At 44.7% G+C, this 20,467-nt stretch overlaps 2 long non-coding RNA genes across 3 annotated transcripts in view; both read right to left on the minus strand.

Annotated features, from left to right (window-relative positions):
* LOC136993206 (uncharacterized) overlaps nt 1–8,466 on the minus strand; it is a 98,080-nt gene extending 89,614 nt beyond the window's left edge. For both annotated transcript variants that reach the window (XR_010885437.1, XR_010885436.1), the window contains exon 1: nt 8,387–8,466. This is a non-coding gene — a long non-coding RNA (uncharacterized lncRNA). The remainder of the gene's footprint in view (nt 1–8,386) is intronic.
* Nucleotides 8,467–9,115: 649 nt separating this feature from the next.
* Nucleotides 9,116–15,293, minus strand: LOC106497696 (uncharacterized). Its single transcript, XR_010885444.1, has 4 exons — nt 15,186–15,293; nt 15,023–15,079; nt 10,523–10,674; nt 9,116–9,279 (listed from the first exon to the last, which is right to left on the minus strand). It is a non-coding gene; the product is annotated as an uncharacterized lncRNA (long non-coding RNA).
* Between the last annotated feature and the right edge of the window lie 5,174 nt (nt 15,294–20,467).

A 20,467-nucleotide genomic window follows, 5' to 3' on the forward strand; every position in this document is an offset into this window, starting at 1 on the left:
AAATGGTCATAAAACAGACTTAGAGGCCAAAAGTCAAATTAATTGCATATTTTAGGGGAAAAAAATAAGCTTGGTGATTTCAGGAAGGGCACGACTAGCTGTCTTTGGTAAGGTCTCCCTTTGCGCAGTGGTTCTCCTGTTAAAAACGCAGCAGAAGGAAGAGGATTTCTTTGATTTGGTGGGACAAGCACTCACTGAGAGAGACCGATTTATTAACAGCCGGCTGGCTTGCCTGCATCACTAGTCATTTACGCTTGTTTTTCCGTTTGTCTCTGCTTAGTCCCTGGTAGATGCATCCTGGTGGCAGCGCTCTGGAAGAGCATTCCTTTGGGAAAAGGAATGTACAAGACCAAAACTGAGACACAATACAATGCCTTTCTCATTTATAAGGAAAGAAAAGGTTGCAAAAACCAAAGGACAGCAGGAATCAACTATGTTACCAACCAGTGAATATTTTCTTTTTATTAAATTCACCTATACAGAAAGTTTCTTCCTTGAAATTTTCCTCAAACCATCCATATTCATGCCTCAATGCTCCTGATGGAATAGGAATGAGCAACTTCTTTCCACCTGCTTCGCAGGGCTGGGGTGAGATGCAAAGCAAGCAAATAGCTTCTCTATATGTAACCAGCTGATCTTCAGACACTGTCCAGCCTGATTTCAGCTGCCTTAATCTGCTAGAGTAAGATCTGGATTTCTAGTTACAAAATTTACAGCAGTCTTCATTTCCCCCCTGTTATTTAAGGGTCTTATAATTTAAGGCACAGTATTCACCCTATCCAAGCAGTGCTTCCAATGATGGTTTTTCCATTACAAAATGATGTCCCACCAAAACATACTCTTTTTGACACCAGTAGATCAGTTCAACTCTTTTAGACAGACCTGAGATTGAACTAGACCAGAATTTTCCTTTTTTTAAAAAGCTTATAAAATTTGGTGACTTTTCAAAAAAACCTTTTTTCTTCTTGGTTTTTTTTTTTTTTTTTTTTTTTTTTAGTGGCACAGCCCAGCACTCTCTGTTCCTGGCAGGAGCTCAGAAGCGCTCTGAGAAATGCATCTCTCATGGCATTTCTGACTCAAACGAAATCAAGAAATGTTGGAAGTCTCGCAGGAGATGGATTTTTGTGAGATTTCCAATTTAAACAGGTAGAGATAAACTCAGATAAACGCCTGAGGCAGATCTCCAGCATGTGCAAGATTCATGTGCAACTAGAAATGTCTGTCCGTATTTTTATAGCCCTGTCCTTTCCTTGAGATATGCCTACAGAGACTTGATTAATTGTGGAGGGAGTAAATGAATGAACGGGGAAAATAGATGCAGTAGAAAGAAGACCTCCTTATTCACCCTGACACATGCTGGCTTTCCAAAGGAAAGATTATTTTAATTGGCCAGCTAATGCCTCAGTATGGGTTAGAAATGACAGAGAGAGGATCTGCAAAAGCCTAGGAATTCCGATGCTTTCCCCAGGCAGCACCAATAACAAAAAATAACATGCTACTTGCTTCTGTTACTTAGATATTTAAAACGTGTTGCTTCAAAGCAGCTCTTAAGTTCTTCTACCATATTCTCAACGCCAAAAAAAGAAAAAGGCAACATCTTTATTTTCGAACAGCTTTCTCAAGTCGTATCACAGTTTATTTTATGACTTTAATATACTGTGTATTTCTTTTACTCCGTTTCTTCATTACCAACTCAACATTAGCAAGTGTTGCTAAGTAACGTGCTACAGGGCCCTAAAATTTTGCTACACGACCGTGCTATAACTGTGCGTTAATACTTCACGAAGGCAGTAACTATCAGCAATAAGCACTCTATTACTTTAAGGGAAACCATGGCACATTCCCCTTATGCTTATATACATGCATATTTATATATATACAGAGAGAGAGAGTGTGTGTGCGTGCGTGTGCATGCTCCTGCGCTCACGTTCACACACATGCACAGATGTACCTGGCTGCAAAGCGAACAGAGTATTTCAATAACGATATAAAGGTTTCGTTTTCTGCCTAGCGCTTTCCTTGCTTTGTTTGGTCGAAGGCCCTAGCATTTACGTGTTTCATTACATAGTTCAGGTTTCCTCTCAGAGAACGGACTGCTTTGCCATGTTCAATAAAGTAAGGAAACATCAAATAAATCTTCGCTAGTGCAACAACTACATGTTACTAAACTAATGGTTTATCTTAATCTCACCATACACTCTGATTTCTTTAAATGTATCTTCGTAGTAAGCAAGCTAAACATAAATTAGGCATGATGATATTACAGCTGAACTTAATTTCAAAATCTCTCAGCAAGTTGTTAAGGGTTTCTTGCCTAGGTCACTCCTGAGGAAATTTGAAAACTCTGGTATGATTTATGAATATTGCTATATTACTAGAGTATAAAGGGCTATGGGGAATACAAGCACATAAACCTTTGTTTAATTCAGTTCCAATAAAAATTTCATTCCTTATAGCAAAATAAACATTTAAATCAATGTTTAATGATTCCGTTGCTTTATTATGCAACTTATTATTTGCCTTGAAACATCCAAGCCAAGTAAAATCTGGGATCCTGCTCATTTCTGTTGAGACGTAATTAGTTAACGTTAGACCTATTCTGCAGAGGTTGCTTCCCATAACGGCGTTCGTACTGCAAAGCAGGAGAAGAAAGGCCCAGGAGCAAAAGGCCTGGTTTCTCCTTTCCCCTCCACGTACAAACACGTTAGTCCTATTTTTAACTTATTTTTCAATGTAAACATTTTTTGCTCAGAAATTTGCTCACCTGTCTGAGGGTTAATTAGTTTCCTAAAATTATTACACCTTCAGTATTCAAATTCGGAGGTGCTGTTCCCTTGTGACTTGTTGCGTGAGTCACATGGCATCTTTTCGGCTTTGAGCAGACGGACACACAACGTCTGCTGCTTTAACGTGAAGCCTGCCTGTACGTTTGGGAAATAGTCCCGTTGGTGTTAATTCCCTCCAGTTAATGGAACAGCAAATGCCCCCAAATGAGGAGAAAGGCTTAACTTTGTGTTAAAAGGGTTAAAACTCTGGCCATTATAGCCAAGTTTAAAGAGATACTTAACGATGGAGCTTCTTCTAAAATAAACAGAAATCGCAGAGCAGCTCGTCACAGCTCTAGACTCGTATTAATCGCCTGCTGAAGGCCCAGCTCTCCTTTAAGAGAATGCAGTCCACGGGAGCTGCACGAGTGGGAACATGGGGACGTCTCGCAGGGTTTGGCCATTGCCAGCTGCAAGCGTGGTGACCTGCCGGCTTCTGCAATACCACGCAATCAAAGTGCCTCTTGCACTGCTGAATGAGTGACCTCTCAAGCTAGTACCATTTTTAGCTTACTGTAGGGGTACATACTAATGCGTTACACTCTGTTTTCTCCGAAATATCGCCCACATTTCTTGAGCAGAGCACTGGGAGGCAGTAATCCCCAAGCTTAACCCGGTTTTCTCTCCGGCATACTGCTTGACCTTAAGCGAGTCACTTAACCTCCCTTTCTCTCACCAGTATCGGCTCACCTCACTGGCTGAATAATGCCTACACAAATTGTTGATGTAACATTAGTATTTCTAAAGTACTTTGTAGCTGAAAAACGCTTCCAGGAGAAAGCGTATGCTGCTGTAATTCTTGTATGCAACACAAATCAGATATCTAGCAAGATCTTACTGTGCCAGTCCTTATCCCTGCTCCTGGACTGTGTACCTGCCCAATGGAAAAGGGACTTGGAAAAGAAAGTGCCCTTGAAACTAGACCAGCAACTTTCTCCCAAGGGCTGGGGAATCTCCATCAGCCCCAGTCTCGGGCTGCCACTGCTTCCTACCAGCTGGCTCTGTCTGCTTTCACGGCTTCCCCAGCCAAAATCCACCGCTGCCGCTGTTCGAGGATGAGGCGGGTGCGGAGAAAAGGGACGTGGCAGAGCAGGGCGCAGCGGAGACGGCCGAGGCCCCTGCAGGGCTTCGCCTCCCGGCGGCGTCAGGCGACGCCGCACACCCCAGCGGCAGGGCAGGAGGCGGCTGTAGCCCTGCATCCCCGCACAGCCCTCCTCCCGCGCCCGCCAAGGCGACCGAACGAGCCGCACGCTTACTCGCTTGCCAATGAACTAGATTATTTCTCTATCTCCCTAACCCGTTCGGCTTAAACGTCCCAGAAAAGGGGTGACTGTCCTGTCTGTATTCCTTATCCAGAGAAAATCCTAACCTAATTTTCTGAGGTTAACGCTACCCACCCGATGCCACAGCCTTTTCAACACCCTAATCCAGTGGATCCTGCTGCAGAACGGAGGCGGGGAGAACCTTTTCAGTGCTCCAAAGAAAGCAGAATATTTTTTTCTTTTAAATTACTAGCTTTTAATTATTTCCTGCTGCTACTGGTAGGGTGAACCGTAAAATCACGGTAAAGTGCTGAAGCTCTAGAGCGAAGGCGAGAGTGCCACCGCGGCGCTCACTGCACACAGAGAGCCACCCGGCACCGCCACGGTGAGCACCAACAAGTTGCCCGACCGAGTATCTGTCCCGCTGCCCTTCGGGCTTCTGCACCTTCAGGTGAAGGACAGCGTTACACCGCTGCTTTGACAGAGGTGTGGGTCAAGCCAAATGCATGCTCGAAGACAAAAAGACGTGGGCTGCTAGCTCGCTAAAGAACGAATGAGGAGGAAAAACAAAAAAATCAGCCTGAAGGCAAAAAGCCCCAAAGCCACAGAAAAATGTCAACTGCAAGAAAGGTAGTGGGTGTAAAACCCACAAATTAAGCTTTACATCCAAACACAGCATCCGCAGCCGTTCCTCACCATGCCTGGCCATGGGACCTGGAAGTCCCACGAGCTCCCATCGCTGCCGTGCTGCGTGTCCCCAGCCTGCCTTCACCCCAGGTGCCCCGCACAGCGACGAGGACGGTTTCCCTTCCTCCTTGCAAACCCCTTTCCAGCGGGATGGAGGGAGGCACTGCTCCAATAGCTAGGGATACGTCTAGGGGCCAGGAACTGGACTGGGCGGCTTTTATTTCCCATAATAAGTCAAAAGAAGAGGGAAAATGTCAGGTACGTTGCTAATATTTGCATAACATCATTCATTAAAAAAAACAAAAAACACTGAATATGACTCAATTTCCAGAGTTAGAAAGAGATTTTTCAGCAAGCTCTTCTACAAAATTTGACCAACATTGATTTTTATTATGCAAAAAGGCTATTTTGGGGCAAACTAAAGGAAAAAAGAAACAATCTGTCTAGCAGGGACATCCTCAGCTCTGCAAGGCCTCTCAGCTGGAGACACTGCAGAGGTTATGATGCACATAATGCTATAGTGAAAGACAATACTTTTGAATAGGTTGTGTTTTAATAGATAAAGTCAAAGTTTTTGAAACTAGTTTAAATGAGAGAGGCTTTTTAAATATTTGTTTCAATGCAATTGGCATAAGACCTCACTGAATCAGTGAGTGAAAAACAGTAGTTTTATATAAAAGCTATTTTTCTATGCCCTGTGCTATTTTGGAAGTTAATCTAGATGCTGTCAGTTCTTATACAGAAAGCGAGTACACAGTGGGACTTAAAACCTTCAAACCTCTGAGAAGATACCGTAACACTAACTTGTGCAAAACAAACTGGTGAAAAAGAAAGGTTTTCCCATGTGCAAGACCCCCTCGAAGACGCTGCATGGTAGGTTCGTTTAAATCTTTCGACTGAGATTGAGGCCGTTTGAAGGAGCTACTGAACTGCTGGCAATGTGAGCTAATGCTGAACTAACATGAACTTCATGCAAATTCCTGAGTTTGCCAGAATTGCCGGTTGGGGTGAACTTGTAGTAACAGGCTGGTCGGAAGGCTGCCAGGGGAGGCTCTCTGGCAGGCTGCGAGCCGCAGCTGTAGCTGCCTTTCCCTGGTTTGCTCTGAAGTCATGACACGCTTGCAGCAGCTCAGCAATAAACTTTTCGGTTGGGGAGGAGACGGCGAGGAGCCCAACCGGCCCCAAAGCAGCCGAAGGTCGAGATAATCCCAAAGCAAAGTCGAAGCTCTAGCGAAACTGCGGGCGGCTAAAGTGCAGAGAGGCCCAGACTGGGTCAAAACTCATCTCGCTTGTGGCTGGGGAGACTGGAGGCTCAGGAGGGATTGAAGCGGGCAGCTTGCTCGTTTTTGGGCTAAGGTAGATCCTCACCCCCTGGGCTGCCTGCAGCCAAACCTCCGGGGCGAGAGGACCGCGGGACCACGCAGAGTGGAGCTCAGCAGCTCCGTTCGTCCCTCCAACGCTTCCCGCTGCCTCCTCGAACACCAGCACGTAACTTCTTAAACACACCCCAGGAAAAACAAAGCAAAAGCCAAACCAGACGAGCTTCACCAGTTACATAGCTGAGTCTAATAAAGCACGTTACCAGTCCTCACAACCTCAGTGAGACCCTAATACTTGGGCTCATCTCGTTTTTCAGCTCTCCCAAGTAACGGAGCCGTCATTGTTCCCTTGAGAAAGCTCTTCCCGGTTCACCGTCAGGGACACTTCCCTGATACTTAGCCAAAACGTGGATAACAAATGGCTGATGAAACAAATAACATGACCAGGCCAGAAAGGAAAAGATGGGAGGAAATATTTAAAAGGAGGAAAGGGACAAATAGGTCTTGAGAGAATAGGAGTTACGGAGAGTGCACTGGATTTTTCTGGCACATTTTGCTCCGTTTCCAGTAACATTGCACTGCATGAGTTCTAGAAATAGATAGATCAAACAGATTTACAAAATACACACCAGTTGAGCCACTGCAGCCAATGAAAAAATGGATCCAAGATGAGAGGGGGGAAAAAAATATAAGATTTCTAGCAGTTTTGACATTCAAAATAAGTTGTCCTTGTGCCAACACAAAAAGTTTGAGTCCTACTTACTTCTTTATGATTCTCTTCATATTTCCTTATCTTCTTTAAGGCAGAAGCAACAAGTGAAAGGCAGTTACAGTGGTTTGGGGGCTGGTGGAGAGGAACGTGGCACACGGCTTGAGGAACTACTGGAAACTCTTCAAGGAGTAGTAACTCAGCTAGAAGTGGAGGGAGAGGCAAGACATTAATTATATCAGACCCTCATCGGCTATTCTGCACCGTATCACCTACAAATGTCAGCCAAGCCCTTTGGGTCAGGATCTGTATTTCCTTTAAGGAGTCGAGCAGTGTTTAGTGCATTGCCAGAGCAAACCAAGCTGCCGAAGACAAAGTCGCCCAGCAAACGCACCGAGGGCAGCAAGCCCCGCGGGACGGAGTGGGTGCTGCTGCCAGGCGCTGCGCACTGCTGGCACGGGGGTAAATGCCCTGCACTTGGCTCTGGAGAGGACTTCAGAGGAGCTCAGAAACCAAAAATCGAGTAAGAGAGAGGGGGAAAAAAAGACAAAAGGGAAGGCAAAAAGAAAATGAAGAAAAAGATAGAATTACCAAAAAAACTACACTGTGTAAAATTTGCATTTAAATAGTAATAATACAATAATGCTCATTTACAGCAGCAATATGAAACAGCAGTATCTGCTTGTGGGCAACATCTACCTAGGAACATTTCCCCCATCTGTGTTTTCCATTAAAATACGGCAACAGTCTCTAGAGCGCATGCCATCAGTGTGCATATACCCAGTTACTGTGAAAATCAAAGCTGTACCTGTAACACAAATACTGAGAAATAACTCTCTCAACAAGCCATACAAGTATTCTCAAGTAAAATATGCAGCCATACCAGCTAGAAAATTGCATTTGACCTCTGATTTTCCGTTTCTCTCTTCAGATTTTGTTCTCTCTTAAGTTTAAAGACATTTTCATAAGCAAAATTATTTCCTTCCTTTAGGAGGGCTAAATCAAGAGCCACTAAAATTAGTGAAAGTCTTTCTGTTAATTTAATTAGGCTTTATATTAGACTTTCAATTAGAAATAGAACATGCAGAAGTATAAAGAAATTAAAGATAAAGGAGGCGGGAGCAGAAGGTGGAAATGTTTCATGAACATTTACAAACCTCTAAGGTTTCATTTAGCTTTATGTAAAGTTTAGGTCAAAGGTTTGGGTCAGCTTTTATTCTGCTCGGTCCCCATTTGCTCTGATCTCTTTTTCCGGAGAAGGAATCTTGACAGATGCACTGTGAAAAGGTAAAAATGGGGCTGAAAAGCTGGACTCAGGAGTCCCTAAGAACAAAAGGATGAGGCAACCCCTTTGTGGTTTGTTTTCACGTCACAGTGCCTGCAATTCCCTTGGCCAAAGCAGCACAGCATTTGCGATATTTTAGTGAAATTTAAGTAGAGGTCCATTTTACAATTAACATCGCTGCTTGGCAATTCCTGTGCGCATCAGCTCAGCTGCAACAAGCAGCAAAGCCAAGTTTCAGGACAGTGCCTTTTCCATAAGGCTGGGGCGTTAGGTGAGGTTACCATCACAAAACTACTCACGGGCATTTGAGGACGGTGTTTGGTAGACCACTGGCAAAACGCAGAGTCTCCCGGACGGATGGACCGCTCGCGTGCCAAAGTTCGCGGGGCTCCAGATCGGCAAAACCCATGTCCCTGCCTCCGCTTCGCATGAACGGGAGCGGGGTGAGGCGGCGAGAAGAGCCTGTGGCTTTCAAGGCAAAGAGATACGAATGAGGCAAGTCTGTAAAGAACGATGGTATCTTCGGTCTAATTTATTATTATTACTTTTTTTTTCTTTCTAATTTCCAGCTGGAAAATCGGGGCAGCTGGCTGGCATGTCTCCTAGCTAACTTCAAAGTAAGCACAAGTTGAAAACAATTGCCAGGTTTAACTTAATTATGTTAATCAATTGGACAATTTGAGAAAAAAAGGGTAGTTGGTACCTGGGGAGGAAAGAAGGATGTTAGCAAGCAGGGCTGATAAAATCATTAGCCCCTGGGGGACAGAGGTGGGAACAGGTAGCTGTGGGCCCGGGAGCAGTAAACGTGCCCTTACGGCTCATATCCCTGTGTTTCACCCCCCGGCCGCTGCTGCTGCCGCGTGCCCCGCTCGCCACCACCGCGGCTGCACCCAAGCCGCTCGGCTGGGACCTGGCTCAGACCCGAAACCCTTCCGCCCTACTCGGACACACGCTCCCTGCACGAGGCCGGCCCGCCGCTCGTGCTTTGGCCCAAGCTCACCCTGCCTGCCGAACCGCAGGGCGATGCGGGCCCCGAGGTGCCCCCAGCCTCCTCTCCCGCCGGCGGGGAGATGCCACCAGCGGCGGAGGGAGCCCAGGGGAGGTGGCCCCGCTCCGCCTGGCGCCGTGCTGGCTGCCTCTGCCCTCGCAGCCACGATGCAGCGGCTCCCCCGCCTCCGCCGGGGTGCAGGGACTGTCATCCGGCCGCAGAAAAACAGAGACAAAAATAGGTTTTTGACCTACTTCTTGGCAGTAGGCAGCAGAGAGAGCTGCCACCGGAGTCAAGGAGGAACAGATCATAACCGCGGACTGCGCAGATGGGTTAGCTGTGAACGAAATCGCATCTTAAAGCTGACTTTCCCAGCTCTCCTGCTTAGCCTTTTCCCTCTCTTTTTTCCAGACTTGACAGGCAAACCTGGAGGATTTTTTGCTGATGTCACACTCCGGTCTGTGTTTATGGGAAACAACATTATTCGCCATGGTTCCGAAACCATCTCAGGACACAGTGGCTGTCTCCTGACATCTATTGCGGAAACAGCATTTAGGAAACTTTTTCAGCCATGCAGGTTTGAAAATTATTACATTCAAATCGCTTTCAAATACAAAATGATTTGCATCTCAAAGGAATCACACTGTAATACTGTAATCCTTTATATTAATCGTTTCCCTTTCTGATTTAAACTCAGGTATACTGTGGATTTGTATTATTACTTTTCATCTGCAGAAAGCACACTCCATGTTAGCAGGCAATCAGTGATGCCTGCACAGAACAGCAGAAAATATATATGCCTTCTATGTCAGGCCTTGCAAGAGCACAGGTCTCCTCTAGATACGTATTTTTTTACTCCTGGACTATTTTTTTTAACTATCAATATTCTTTCATGTTCCACCTTCTACAGATATTTCTAATATTTTTATGACAGATTCTTTTCGGACACCACAGTTATTTCCTAATGGAGGCTAAGGTGGCTCAGTGGGACAGTCAGCTTTAAATACCTAACGACTTTGCTCTCTTGGGAGGGTTTATACCAGCTTGGCTGAAGCCCTGCTCCGAGCAGAGGGACCAGATGCTGTTCACCGCACACATGCAAGCAGTCCCATTGTAATCAATTAGTAAGATGAGATAACTTAAAAGAAAATATTTCCTTTGTCCCATGCAAATAACATTTTCATTAGTCATGTTCAAGTGGTTAACAGCAGAAAAGAACCTTTTTTTAATAAAAAATGTGTGCTCTTAAAGCGAACGACACCAAAACTGAAGCTGCTGGAAATTTTCTTGCTGGTAAGCAGAACTGATGGGGAATTTTAGCTTTATGTCATGATACTTAGGGCCAACTAGGGAACTGTCTATGAGAAAATTAAAACCTCCCCTGAAAGGAACAGCATGTCATCACTGCTGATTGATTCCAAAAAAAGAAAAACAAAGACGATTTTACCCAATATGTTCCATTTGTTCCCCGTTCATGCTTGGGAAGGTGCGTTTGCTTTGGAGCAAGCCTGTTGCAGCCACCTTCTCCCATCATGGTGTGCTGAACCCTGAGAGGTTTCTGTTTCTTGTGTCACCAGGATGCTCCTCACACCCCTTCTCCTGCAAACAAACAGGACAGGTCTCGGTAAAATCTGGAAGATAACTTTAAACCCTGTCTGCACAGCCTGAGTGAGATCTTTCTTCTATCAGGGAAAATCAGGGGAAGGGGCCCCAGTTCTTTGGGTGAAAATCACAATTCACGTGCATCCTGTAGACATTTTTGGGGTGCACTTGCAAGTCCCCATTACGTGCCCAGCACAGTTCCTGAGCTTGCTTAGCCTTAAAAAACATAAATGTTGTCACTGCTACTGATGCCATTCGGGTTCTGATCTGTGAGACTTTTTTTTTTCTCCTTTCAATTAAATAAGCATGTACCTGCATATACAGGCACACTTCTTCAGAAGTTTGGGGGAATTACATGTGAGTGGCTGCTGATGAAACTCAAACACTACGTGCTGGTGCTGGAATTCAGAGCCAGCTTTCCGGGATTAGTTGTCCCCAGCTAACCTCAGCTGTTAGGAATTATTTCAGAGTTTGGCCATGGCAGGTGAGGGCAAGCCGCGAGGAGGAGAACAAAAGGGTTTCTCTTTCGCCCACCCCCTTCCTCCTCCCTTCCCTGCTTTTGACAAATGTGGTTTTAATTCAGAAATACAAATGTCATCTCCAAAGTCACTCAGGGTGGGAAGGGGAGAAAGAGTAGAAAAAAAGTATCACTTGGATTGTAATTCATCAAGCTTTTTTACTGCGATATCGAACAGTGAAGTCTTAACCTCTAAGTGATGAGCAAGCAGGGCAGCTGGAGAGGGGGTTGTGGAGAGGCTGGAGTGAGTCTGCAACCGGCTGACAGCGCAAAGCAGGTAAAGGACTTCCTGCTTGTCCCAAACAGCCTTAGATTTTGGGGTTGCTTCACGGCCAGTGCTTTTCTGATGTAAATAATCCTGAGATCCCGTGTAGCCAGGAGTCTAAAGGAACAGAGCTCCATTTATATGCTGTTCTTGGAGAGCTTGCAGCAAGGCAAAGGACGTCACTGGGACTGTCAAGTGGCGAAGAACCATTTCTTTACAGGCTAACTCGTGTGGTGCTTTTGGAAATCTTCAAGCTGGGAGCTATTTTGGTTTCCTCCAGGTACGACAGCCACCGCCCAGGCTGCGTACGGGCTGCAGCTCTGGCAGCGGCAGTGATGGAGAAGGGCTACAAGCGCAGCAGGTCACTCCGAGTGCGCACTGTACTCCTCTAACGTATGCGACGTGGAAAAATACTCCCCAGGGTGTTTTGGACCAGATGGCGTTTTCCTGTGCCACGTGTGGGTTTTCTGCACAGCAGCTGGCCCCTGAGACACGTCGTCAGCATGTGGGTGGCGGGTGGCTTTCCCGCGCGTGCTCGCGGCTGGAGGCACAGCACAGCTATGCATGGTGGCGCGCCTCCTGGAAGAAAACCTTTTTCCCATACGAAGAAGAGGGCTCAGGCTCACAGGCAGGGCTGCTGAGGTGCTTCTGCAGAACAGTAACATTACCATCATTTTCTTTGACTGTATAACGTTCATACGCCCGGCATTTAGGAGCAGCAGCACTGGTGCCTCCAAACTGCAAAACAGGTCAATCGGGTACAAGCCCAGAGAAGCAGCCTGCGAGGCTCCTCACCACTGTAAGAAGTTAAAGCCTTATTTCCAAGCGCACACACCAGGATAGGAGCATCACAGCCCAGGAGACAGCTCCCCCCCTCTCCTTCGGGGTACGAAACAGCTATCCATCAAAGGGATGTGCGGTCTGGGCGCTGCGTGTGTGAATCTCAGCGGAGCGTGGCTCCCTTCCCGCACCGTCCGTCTTCCAGAATGGAAAGTCCCTTTCCATAGGGGCAGGATGCAGGATTAATCCTTCTGCGATTTCCTGCTCTGACTCCTTCTCTCTGACACCCCATTCCAGCTTTCATCCTCCTATCTAGGCTATTTAGTCTAGAGCAGGGAAGACGGAGGGGAGACGCGATAACGCTCTTCAATTATGTAAAAGGTTTCTGCGACGAGGAAGGCAACAAATTGTTATCCGCATCCACAGGGATAGCACAAAAGTAATGGGCTTAAACACGGCAAGGGAGTGTTAAGTCAGGCATTAGGAAAACTTCCTCGCTGCAAGGATCATTAGGCACAAGAACGGATCGCCTGGGAGGCGGCGGGGTCTCCATCACCGGCAGTTTTACAGAAGCATATTAGACAAACGTGTATCAGGAATGGTTTGCAGAGGAACGGATGGGATGACCTCCTCCGGTCCCTTCCAGCGCTGTTTTCTTTTATTCCGTGATCTCGCCTACCTTCCCCCATCCCACCCTCCTTCCACGGCAATAAGCCGAAGCAGAGCGATTCAGACATCTGTCAAGGAGGAAAGTGCGAGTAACGCACAGCGCTCGGTGGCAGAGCGGAGTGAGGGACAGAGCCGGTGCATCGGCGGGAAGGGCTCGCTTCCCCTCGCGGCCCCCGCTTAAGCAGTACTTTTCCCTATAGTGCAACAATCCTGCTGCAGCAGCAGCCTTGGCTCGAAGGATTTATGAAGCCAGAAGACATGATGGTCTCTCTGGCCATTGCACAGTGAGCACAACTGTTGTGGTCCTTAGCTACTTACCTCTAAAAAAATTTTGCTTCCTTTTTATTACACGAGACACGAAGAAATCAGCAAAAACAGGCTCAACTTAGCAATGGATATCAAAGTGCTCAGAGCATGTTTCCTGGAGATAAGGATATACCCAAGCTCAAATCAAGCAGCAGCTAGTCCTTTCAGATCCTGTAAGCAAGCATCCTCCCAAACAGCTTGGCTCATCTTTTCCTTACCCTTTTTCTTCTTTTACTGCCCATCCCTACCACTCTCCTCCCAAATAAAAATTTTATGAGCTCGTGGCTTATTTCTCAACTAATTCTTTCACCAGCTTCTTCCAGACATATTTTTGCCCTTTCAAACAAGCTTCAGCTATATCAAAATCCTTCTAAAAACATCATTGGAGTTTTTGGTTTTAGCAAGTGACCTGCCCCCTAAAAGTTAGCTAACCAATCCATTTACTATTTTGATACTTTATTTGCTACATTTTATGGCCATGTTTCAGCAGCCAGTTTGAGCCCTGAACAGATTTCACCAACCTTTGAAGCCTGAATGGTCAAAAAAACCTGCAAACCACCCAGTTACCCTGCACTCCTGTTGCCAGGGCCCAGGTGTAACCCCAGGAAGGCAGAACATGCTGCGCTATCTCTTTCTGTCCCATTTTACTCTAACTAAAGCATTCAGACCACAGAGATACTAGTAAGAAATTGCACTTCCATCCCACAGGAAGATTACTCTGCTCACTTCCACATCATTTCACTGTCCCTTAAATAGTCAACGCAAGAAACTCAAGCATCCTAAGAGCCCCCGGGTCTGCAGAGGTCCTAAGGGACAATGGCTGATGCCCACCAACACCTGCTGGGACTCTAAAGAGATCATGAACCAAGGTCCTTCCCTGAAGCATGGGGTTGTCCCCATGAGCGATGTACTTGAGGGGAGTTACTGGCCCCAGTGTTTTCACTTGCAGCCAGAGCGGCTGGGCCTTGCACAGCACTTGCAAGAAGCAGAATCCTTCAAGATGCTCTACTTTGAAATGCACTTATCACCGAATCACACTGAAAATGGGACTGTTGACATGTTTACATGAGGATATACTTAAGTGCTTTGCTGGATCGGGGCCTTATCCAGCTACACTGCAGGCTCTTGGAGGTCACTAGAAATTGATTAACTTCTCTGGATGGCCTGGGGGCGGAAAGTCTAAGTGCGACAAAATGGGGATATTTAACTGATGATAATTTTTCTCCCTGACATCCAGGGCAGAAGAGATGGTCAATAACATCAAAACTGGAAAACAGTTCCCCCTTTCTAACCAGCAAGAAGGTGCAAGTGAACCTTAACAGATGTAATTGATATCATTGCTGCTGATGAAGTTAGTAACCTTTAGCAAGGAGACATGGATCAATAGCTATTTGAGAAGACGCAGCTGCATATATCTAAATGGGCATGGACTAGGAAGTGAGGTGTAAAAGGTAATAGCAGAATATTTAAACCAGATGAAAGCTATAAGGTAGGTTAGTGACCTTGAAAGAACTAGATAAGTAAAAAAGTACAGAAGGGCAACAATGATTTATATACTTGCCCTGCACAAATATTACAATGCTTATTGAAGGGTGTAGCAAATTATGAACAAAGTAGAGCTTTATTAGATTAATGAAAGGAGAATATATACAGGAAGGTTGGCTTCTTTGGAAAGCCAGTAAGAGAAATGAGTTTTAACTCTTTTGTTTCCAGGCTCGAACACTTTTTCCACCATTGAAAATGCTCAATATTTGCACATCTGTTTCTAGATCCCTTGTGACATAGAGCTCAATATGCCAAACTCTTACCATGCTTATTGTGGCGCTGCCCAGAATCCTTGGTCTTGGATCACACCATGCTAGTGCCTATAAGAAGACAACAGAAGACAACCACCTCTCATAAGTTTTAAATGTAGCAAGGCAAGGAAGAACCTGGTTGGAGCGTGAAGAGCCACAACACAAAGTGATTCACCTATGGTCACGCAGAAACACAGGTCTGGGCCCCTGAATCCCATTTCCCACTTGCATGCCAAACCTAGACAAAAAGAAAGGTCACTTTTGTCTGCAGTAACAAACTTCTTGAACTGGCTTTAAGGATTGAATTATGGAAAAAAAGAAGAAGAAATAAAATTAACAGTTATTTAAACAGTTTTCAGTATATGTAGTTCTACTTACAAAATACATATCAGTGAGAGCAGGGAGGGACAAATCAGCCATCATATTACTCACATAACTGCATATGCAAATATATTCATAATCATACCAAGTCACAATAGTGACTCTGACAACTTCTTAGAAATAATAATACTGCCATCTAAAGAAGAGCTAACCTTTAAGTTTTGGGGCACAGTTTGCACCAGTTAATCAGGGCATGTTCAGCTGCATTGCTGGTGCACACCAGTCTGCTGATCGTTAAGGTCTATGATTGTTTTTTACTGCAGAAGGAATTAGGGGAAATGCTCTCCTACAGCCTTAAGACTACATTTAGTGAAGGCAGCGGCCAAATTCTTACCGCCGTCATGAGGATAAGGCCCGAGCAGTTTGCACCACGTGCCGCGCTGCTCGTTATTCAGCGCTCACCATGTATAGATGACCCGAGAACCTGACCCAAAGCCCAGCGATCCCACTTTGGACTTCACTGCACTCTAGATCAAGCCTCAGGAGAACAATTAGAATGAATGAGCTCAAATAAAAATGAATTATTGTGAGCATATTTCTGATCATTTTTTGTGTGCTCCTCTTTGCTTTCTGTAAGAGTCTTTACCCAGGTGTAATGAAGCCAGAGGAAGTTTTAGCTAAGAGAAGACTGCAGGTTAACATTCATACTCAAAGACCAGCTTACAGGGGAAAAGCTAAGAATAATAGCTAAGAAATCAAAAATTCAACAGAATTGCCACCCACAGAGAATAATTTTGCAGGTAGGATAATGCTGAAACAGCTATTATAGAAACATGAATTTGCAGCTCCTTTACATTACCCTATTTTTCCTTCCTTGTAAAACTTGTTTAAAAAGTGGAATATGTGAATAATCTACTCTAATTCATCTCCCCTGAAGTTTTGTGTACATCAAGAGCTTAGTATGAATAGAGAAACATGTTCTGTTTGAGCTCCATAATTTCTATGTAATTATTTTTAGTTATGCTCTCTTTAATTCTCTGTGGGCTTCTAGTGAATTTAAGAAAATGTATGGTTGCCTTGAATTACCTGCTGTAATTTCCCACCGGTGTTAACTTGAACCTAGATGGTGGCTACGCTCTTTTTTAGAATCATTATTACAACTCTTCCCAGCCAGTTCGTGTGATCTGGACAAGGAGTTCTCCCCCATGCCCTTCTGCCCCTCCGTTGTTCAGCTTCTCACCCTATGCCACTCAAGGCTGTATCATCCACAGATGGAAATATTTCAGCTCCACCTTTCTGCTGAAGAAGCAAAGGATAAATACGTATTTATTGGTCCACAACAGCCACAGGCTCCACTGAAAACTAGGTCCCGTGATGCACTAACTATACGTAGATACGGGAAGATAGTCCGATGTCTCTAAGGGCTGGACAACTTGAATTAGGCTGGGAAAGGGAAAAGTTAGGATGGAGTCTGCCATTTTTTGCCACTCTAAGCACGAGAAAAGGAGGGTGATTCCTTTCCTCCCACGCTCCCCGCTACACCTTTGCAAGTAATCGAGACCCAAGGCTGCCCAGCTTGGCCTCCAGGCCCCCTGGAAGACCATCACACCCGGAAAATCTTCCTGTTGCCTCCTCTGCTCCTGCAGAAACGCATTTGCTGAAACCAGTGGGGTGAACAGAGAGTCGGAAGGGATCGATTTTGTGCGCATCTGAACATCATTGCACTGGGGTGTGGGCGCTGGCGGAGTAACACCGCCGCCGAGGCTCGGGGCACTCTGGCTTTGCTATTTGCCCGCTGGGCTGAAAGGGGAAAGCAATTTAATTTCTCCGTGCCTCAGTTTCTCTATCTGTAAAACAAATAACGATACTGCCTTTTTTTGTGCAGTATTTCAAGGCGGTCTGCGTCTCTGTATGACAACCTAGGATTCGTTTTTCTTAAAGAATCTGCATTTTTTTGAAGATTAGAGAAAACTATTTTTAAAGGAAAACCATAATTCCTCCAATTCCTTCAGGGAAATTATTTTCTTCTTACACTCTCCTATTTCTTTCAGGCAAGCCTCATCCAGATTTATTCATTGGAAATTCAACATTTACATTTATATTCTGATTTTCAAAAAAAAAAAAAGAGAGAGATTAAGAGACACTAAGGCTTTTTGTCCCGGTGGTGCAAAAAAAAAAAAAAAAAAAAAATCTAGATGGTGGTGAAATGGTAAACAGGGATAAATGTGAAATTATAAAAACACTGCTATAGCAAAAATGTTGTGGTTTGAATTCATCAAAATGAAATAAAAGTCAATACCACTTTAACACAAAACACCACAAATGTTGTTAAAGTAACACCTGCCCGTGAAATGCTTGATTTCTCCAAAATTATTTCCTACAGAAAATGGTCCCATAGAACTTTTTAACTACTTAATCAGTGCAAAATTCAAAGAAGAAGATTCTCATTTCCTTTTCTAAATGAAAAATGTCCATTTCATGAGGGAAAGGTCAGCTGCTAGGCAGAACACTGGTGCACTTTAAAGAACTTAAAATCTGCACCTGGACTTCCCGGCATCCTAAATATTCCCCTCCCTCAGCCCTGCTGAGAATTGCTACTTAAAACAACATTTTTTTCCCTAACTTGAGTTTGTTCTTTGTCCCTCCAGTACTATGATGGCTATGTCTTTCTTAGAATTTACTCTTCCCGTGCAGTTGCTGGATTATATATGATAAATTTTTTAATGTCATAATCCCAGCTAGACAGCTATAGAATTGTTAAATAGCTACCGTGACACATATCAAATAAATAGCCAACTAACCACATTAAAACTATCTTAGTTTAAGTCCAATAAATATTGCAATAAATTTGTTTTTGCCAGTACATCTGTATAAATATCAGTAATAAGAGAGACCAGAAAGGCTAACCATACTAGAGATACAATTTTGGGAAAAGATCCATGTGCAATACTTCATTCCACTTAGGAAAAACAAACTTAAGAATATAGCATGGGGAAAGGGAGAGGTTCCTGTACAAATTGCAATTTATTTGGACAAGAAAAATGAAGTATGCAAAGAAGGGCGTGCTTAACTAAACGACTATGGAAGTTTCACAATCTTTGAATGCGTTCAAACAGCAACAACTTTTTGTGTACTAACCGGTTCCTATGCCCAAAACCATCACTAGCAGCTGGAGGGACCTACTGAGCAAGACAGACACACAGGCACTTTTTTTCTGGGTTGCAACCCTGCATTGTGTACCAAAGCTGTCGGAAAACATCCCAAGTATTCGACTGCCTATTCAGTATTCCTTGCTGCTACCCGCCACGTCAGCTTTTCTTCACCTACCACCCCGATTTACCACTCTTATAACAACAACGAGCAAAAGCAGCTCAGCAGAAAGCCAGCTCGCTCGTCCCCGGCAGGGAGGAGACGTCGTCCCCCCACCTCCCCGGCTGGACCCGGTTACCCCGCGCAGCGCTCTGCCTTGAGGAGTGTCACGGGGACCCCTCAGCACAGTTTTGGCTGCATTACTGTGCAGGAACTAGGTTGTTCATCTTTTCTTTTCCCACATAGAAATTTCTTATTTCCACTGCTCAAGTCCGCACAGTTTAAAAAGATCCTCCCGGACTTTATTTTTCTATTAATCAAAACGCCGTTCAATCCACTGTTAGCTGCAACGACAATAGTTGCTGTCATTCTGTGTTTATGACAGTCTGTTTAGCTTAGGTTATTTTAGTTCTAGCTTTGTTTAGAAACTTTGCAAAAAAGTATTCTGTTAAGAGGAAGCTTTTAATACCCTCATTGGTTCCCTATTTACAGTCTTCTGGAGCCCTGGGATCAAGAGATAACACTACCAGTTTTCCCCTCTGGGTCAGTCCGCTCAGAAGAAAGACAAGTTATAGTATAGCTCTGCTATTACCACAAGGGATGTGCACAAGCTTCTGCATAATCTAAGATTTGCCATAGGGTCAGGCTAAAGGATCATTTAGTCCACATCCAGTTTCTAACTCTTCGCTTCTGGTAAGGACAATAGGGGCGCAAAAACTGTGAAAAATAGGGACAATTTCTTCCACATCATCAGTGATGCATATTGGAAAAGGTACTAAAGGTTGCCCATAGGAGCTGAAATTTTGGGAGAAGCGCTATAGACCTGAAAACAGCAATTCTCCAGGAGGCATTATAGACTGTGACAGTAGGAGAGCAATGTGCCTACACTGAGAAAGCAGTGGGCATCCCCTTCTCCTTCCTTCTTTCCATGGTTGGCCTACCTTAGGCTGCCCCGGTCTTCAACCCATATATCCATTGACGAGGAACCACAACGTTTGCTCATGTTTGACAGTGTCCGCCTGCTTTGTGGATGTCTGCTCTTAGAAGGAGCAGTACTGGTCCTCCTCAGATTTTACAGTGCCATCAAAATAAATCTCACCTCCTAAAGCTTCACGCTTTTCAGCATGAGGAGAAGCACAGCACATACATAGATGCCTATCACACACAGTTGTATTCTCCAGCACAGATCTAGCTCTTAATTTTATACATATACACTACACAAAGTGCAGGTATGATCTGTCCTGTCCTATTCATGTGGTGTCCCAAAGGGGGACAGCTCTCAACTGAGCATGGAAAGGTTCCCAACAAAGGGAGGGTCTGTCAGATTTTAAGTAGCAAAACATGAGGGCAGAAGACCTTTTTCAATAGATTCCTTTCCTTTAGTAAAAAAAGAACAACAAAAATAGAGCAAAGTCTCTTCACATGTGGAGAAGAGATGTAGGGCAGCATGAGCCTCAATCAGCAGGTCAGAGTCCACACATATTTAATTATAAGCCCATTTGACCCTAGCCTAAACATTCTAATCTTAGTCCCAAAATACACAAGTCTGCCTGAAGAGACAAAGCCACGACAGCCCATACGGTGACTTGCCAGCCTCAAACTGTCCATGTCGTTCTTTCACTTATCGGAGTTTATTTTTTGGACATTTAGACTCCAGAGGCTGCTTGCTGCAGAGCAATAAAGCACTTCGGAGGATATGCTGATTTGTGGAAAATTACTTCAAGGACAAGGGGAACCTTTTCAATGATTTTACTGTCTGTCTGTCTCTGCATGACATGCTGCAAAGGTTAATTTGTTTTGAAATTCCCATTTTTAGTTTGCGTTACT

This window comes from Apteryx mantelli, chromosome 12 (assembly GCF_036417845.1).
Source record: "Apteryx mantelli isolate bAptMan1 chromosome 12, bAptMan1.hap1, whole genome shotgun sequence".
NCBI lineage: Eukaryota > Metazoa > Chordata > Aves > Apterygiformes > Apterygidae > Apteryx > Apteryx mantelli.